Raw genomic sequence first — 5,821 nt, 5'->3', positions numbered from 1 at the left:
GTCCCTCCCCTTTTCCCGTCCGGCGCCAAACCAGCAGTTAGGATACTCGAGTTCCGGTCCGGTGCGGAACCCGGGCAGGTTGGCAGGAAGTCCGGAGCCGGACAAAGTAAGGCTTTTGTCCCACCCGCTCCCCAATAGACCCGGTTTCCACCCCTCTTGACCTTTTCTGTCCGATGTGAGAAAGTGGAGAAATTTTAGAGGAGTTTTTCGCCTCTCCTTCCTTCATCCCACCTTCTAACTACAATCTCCATCCTTGGATCTTTCAAACAGGACCCAGATATTGCCAATTCCCCTTCGACTCCAGGCTCCTGTGTCCCCAGTGCCCGCTCTCCACGCATGGCTCAGAGAGCCGCTTCTGCTGGAATTGCCCTCGCGGGTTCCTGGAGACCCACCAAGCACCTAAACAGCAAACCAACCTTACCCTCTCTGGCCCAAGTCCACTCCGCGGGCTTTCCATTCCTCCGAACTTCTACACCTTGGGCACACCTCTGGTAAAGAACGTTAGCCCCATCCCCAATATGGCTCATTAAAAACGTTCTTTTCCAAGGTTCCGAAGGACCTCACCAAAATCCAACATCTTTTTCCAAGTTTCTTCTATCACTAGCTCTCATGCCTTCTCCTTTTCTTTAAATTCTGCTTTGACTTCTCAGACTTTACAATGCCTATCTCTACTATTTCCTCAGACATTCCCTATCTGCCTCCACTGGCTTTTTCGTTTTTCTCTTCCCACAAGCTTAAATGTGGATTGTCTCCAAAGCCCAGTAGGCATCTTCTCTTCTACCCCCAAATATGAATTATCTACAGACAATTTGATAATCTCTTTCCCTGGGCCCTAGCATACATTTCCCACTGCTTGCTATCAACTCCAGCTGTGGGATATACCACTGGCATCTCAAATTCAGGACATATGTCTAAAACTGAATGCATCTTATTTCCTAATGTTAATTCCACTTATTAACTTCCCTATTTCTGTAAATGCTCACATCCTCCTAGGATGGAAACCTTTGGCTATCATTGACTCCTCTCCTTAAAACCTTTTCTCACCAACACTAAATTCTATTGAGATCTTTTACCTGTCTTTGATCTCTCTCCCTCCTTTTTAAACCCAGTGACACCTGTGGTAGGTTGAGTTATGTACCTCAGGAAAAATAAAATAAAAAAGAAACATAATCTTAATCCCATTCCTGGGGGTGTGAACCCATTGTAAATAAAACCTTTTGAAGATGTTATTTTCAGTTAAGGTGTGACCAACTGAATCAGGATGGGTCTTAATTTTATTACTGGAGGCCTTAAAAAAGAGAAAGGCACAGGGAGGGACTGTAAGGTGGAAGTCATCTGGAACCCAGAAGAGAAAGGAGAGGACATCGAGGGAAAGCCAAGGAACCCCAAGGATTGCCAGCCTGCCAGAAATTACTGACCCAGGAGAAAGCAAGCCTTTCAGCCTCCAAAACTGTGAGAAAATAAATTCCCATTGTTAAGCCAACCTATTGTGTGGTATTTGTCATAGCAGCCAGGAAACTAAAACAATGCACCAATAGTTAGTGCCCTTATACAACTTATATGCAGTCTATTGATTGCTCTACTCTGGATACATAGTAGTTCCTCCATCTCCATTTTAAAACCTGGCACCCATAGCTAAATAAAATTTTCCTTTGGCCAATAGTCCAGACATGCCTAAATTCTAGGCCTTCTATAATCTAACCCTCCTCTATCTAGACTATGCATATTTATCTTCAGTTTCTCACCCCAGCTGGCATCTGCCTAAATGACAGTGATTTCTTCTCATAATGTAGCTTAATGTTTTCTCTGCTGAACATCCTTCCCTCTCCCCCATCCCAACCACGTGGTCCCAAGTGTTTAAGTGACCCCACCCCCCACCTCAGCTGATTGGTCTGTAGTGAGCCAATCAGAATTCTTCCTCTGAATATTCTGACCTTAAACTGAGAAAGAGACAGTCTAACTCTGGTGGCAGAAACTGTAGGCTGTAGGGCTGCTGAGCTGCCTGCTAGTATTGTGGAGGAAACTTGTCTGCAGCAAGTGAAAATAAAATCAAAGTGTTGGGAGAAATATAGATGGGAGGCAAAAAGAATTTCCAGTCAGCATTCATGTTGCCAATTCTCATTGTTCCTGAGGGCCAGCTACATCTATGCTCTTCCATTGCTCATATGTTCCTTTTATCTACATTAATCTGAGTTGGGTTTCTGTTACTTGCAACCAACAGGTCCTGACTGAAACACTGACTCCACGGATTTAAAACCTGTCTTAAATCAACTTCCTCGTTAAACATGTCCCTAATGCCTCCATCTCATAATGATTTATCCCCTTTTGTCATCCTATAACATATATACTTTATGTTATACACACTGGTACTTAATTATGTTCAAATGAAAACTAGCTTATAAACATGACTAAACTGCTTTCATTGTATTATGTGTACAAGACTCCAGGGTGGAGTAAAAGCCTTGAAGGTAGTGATTTTGTCATATAATTTTTAAAAATATCTTCTACAGAATTCCAAACAAAGACACTGAGTGGGTAGTACTTGAAGAGGCCAAACAAAAGATAAATGTCATGCAAACTTTTAGGAAGAACTAGAGTGACAAAGGCCGGCAAGAACTATTACAATAGTTCAGGCAAGAAGAGACTATTATTCAGCAATCTCAGCTCTTGATGGAACAAAAACTTGGAGTTTCTTTGGAGTTTAAGAATGATTGAAGTACAAGTAAATGGGTAGTTTTCAGGAAAAAAGGTTACTCATGGAGGTTTGCAGGCCATGGTGGTGTCACTACAGATCCAGGGTTAGTATGCTGAGAGTCATCCAGTCTATAGGACTTGCAATCAGAGTGGCAAATTGCCCTTTGCTGATCTAGGAATTTGATTTTATGTGTTTACCCAGAGGGTTACTGTGTGCCAATCAGACTCACAGGAGGAAGAATGACAAACCAGCATGTCCATTTATTCACCTACAACAGGATGGGCCTGACTTGAGATCCAAGATCATCTTCCAAGACAGTCCCTCCTGCTGGGGAAGCCCACTCTGCAGGCAAGACACAGACCAGAGGATAAGGAAGGGCTCATAATTAGGAAGACCTGGCAACGTTCAAGAGGATGTCCAGTATGCAAAATGACTTATTTGTCCCTCTTCTGGGGACACTTCTACATATAACACAGAAGCCAGGCATCAGCAATCCCACATCAATAAATATATCTAGGGACACAAATATATTCTTTTTCTATGACTCTTATTTTAGTTGACTCCAAGTAGGGCAACCCCCATTCAGCCACCACACAAATGTCAGCACAACAATCACTTCAGACTGAAGCAATTTTATCCTCCTCTACAATTACAATCCAGGAGGCTCTAGCACACTCCCCTCCTGACTTGGATTTGGAAAAGACCTTGCTGCCTCTGCCACACCATTCAGATTTCCTCAATCTGAACTGCACTTGGCAAAATCTTACTTGCCAGAGTGAAAGGATTGTGCAGACATAATGGCTTCGGTTTCTGCTTGGTATTTCCTAACCTTGTCTTCGTATTCAGATGTTGAGCCTGAGGAGAGAATATTTAACTGGGCACATTAATAAAGATTATATTTCACAGAACCCTACACTTGCTTCAGGTGGAAGTGGAAATGTCTAGTGATAGCTTTTGGGCACTTTCCTTAAAAGACAGCTGACATGTGTCTTTCCCCTTCTTCCTCTGTTTCATCTTACTGCCTAGAATTTGGAAATGACAGAACTCCGTCTTGGACCATGAAGATAAGGGCAGCCTCCCTTAGAAAGGAGAGGAAAGGAGCAGAAAGCAGGAGGGAGCCTGGGACCCCAAAGACTTTGGAAAGCAGAGTTGCCAAAACAGCCTGGAATTGCATGCATCTAGACTTTAACATGAAAAAGAAATAAACTTCTCTCCTCTTTAAGCACTGTTAATTTGGATTTATCACCCACAGTGACCCTAATTTTAAATCATATATTCCAATTTTTGCCACAATCTGTGACTATACAGATTGACCAACTTTGGGTCAAGTTTCTTTTTTAAAGGAAATAACACATCCAGGTGGACCCAGTGGAAATTATAGACCTCCTAAACCAATAGAAGTTTCTGCAGTGATGGGAAGGTTCTTTATCAGTGATGTCCAATACAGTAGCCACTAGTCACATGTGGATTTTGAACACGTTGAATGTGTCTAGTATAACTGAAGAATTGGATTTTTAATTTTATTTATTTTAAATTAATTTATGTTTAAATAGCTTCATGTGGCTAGTGGCTACTTTATTGGACACTGCAATCCTAGATAATTGAGAGAGAATTCTGAATTACTCCTGAATCAATCAATATATGAGAACCAGAGATTAATAAACATTGTATGGGAAGTAGAATTAAGCCAAGTATGAGGGTTTTTTAAATTTTTTTTCTTTATTAGAGCAGTTGTGGATCTACAGAACAACCAGGCATAAAATATAGGATTCTCATATACTATCCTATTATTAACACATTGCATTGGTGTGAACCATTTGTTACAATTGATGATAGCACATTTTTATAATTGTACTATTTACTATAGTCCATGGTTTAACAGAAGGTTCATTGTTTGTGCTGTGTAGTTCTATGGATTTCTTTTTATAATTTTTATTCTGTTACCACATATACAATTTAACATTTCCTCTTTTAATCACATTCAGATATATATATTTCAGTTCTGTTAATTATGTTCACAATGTTGTGCTACCATCATCACCATACATTACCAAAACATTTCCATCATTCCAAATAGGAACTCTGTACATTTTAAGCCTTAACTTCCCGTTCCCTATCCCCACTCCATTCCCTGGTAACCTGACTCTAGGACTTTGATTATTCTAATTATTTCAAATCAATGAGATCATACAATATTTGTCCTTTTGCATCTTGCTTATGTCATTCAACATGATGTCTTCAGGGTTCATTCATGTCATCGCATGCATCAGGACTGCATTAGTTTTTACAGCTGAATATTATTCCACTGTATATATATATACCACATTTTGTTTATCCATTCATCAGTTGATGGACACTTGGATTGCTTCCATCTTTTGGCAATTGTGATTAAACCTCTATGAACATCAATGTGAAAATACCTGTTCAAGTCCCTGTGTTCAGTTCTTCTGGGTATGTACTTAGTAACAGGAATACTGGGTCATATAGTAAGTCTATAGTCAGCTTCCTGAGGAACTACCAAACTGTCTTCCACAGTGGCTGTACCATTTTACACTCCCACCAGCAATGAATGAATGTTCCTATTTCTCCACATCCACCTCAACACTTGTAATTTTCTGTTTTGTTTTTTTTTAAATAGCAGCTATTCATTGAGTGTGAAATGTATCTCATTGTGGTTTTGATTTGCATTTCCCTAATGGCTAATGATGTTGAGCAGCTTTTCATGTGCTTTCTGACCATTTGTGTATCTTCTTTGAAGAGATATCTATTCAAGTATTTTGCCCATTTTTTAATTGAGTTGTTTGTCTTTTTGTTGTTAAGTTGAAGGATTTATTTTTATATTCTGGGTATTAATCCTTTATTAATTATGTGATTTCAATATTTTCTCCCATTGTGTACTTTCATGATAAAGTCCTTGAGAAACAAAACTTTTTAATTTTGATGAGGTCCCATTTATCTATTTTTTTATTTTGTTGCTTCTGTTTTGGGTGTAGTCTGAGAAAACCATTGCCTAACACAAGGTCCTGAAGATTCTTCCCTATATTTGCCTCTAGGAGTCTGATAGTTCTAGCTCTTATATTTTGGTCTTTGATGCATTTTCAGTTGATTTTTTGTATAAGATGTGAG

Source organism: Choloepus didactylus, chromosome 4 (genome assembly GCF_015220235.1).
Source record: "Choloepus didactylus isolate mChoDid1 chromosome 4, mChoDid1.pri, whole genome shotgun sequence".
Lineage (NCBI taxonomy): Eukaryota > Metazoa > Chordata > Mammalia > Pilosa > Megalonychidae > Choloepus > Choloepus didactylus.
This window is presented reverse-complemented; position numbering follows the sequence as displayed.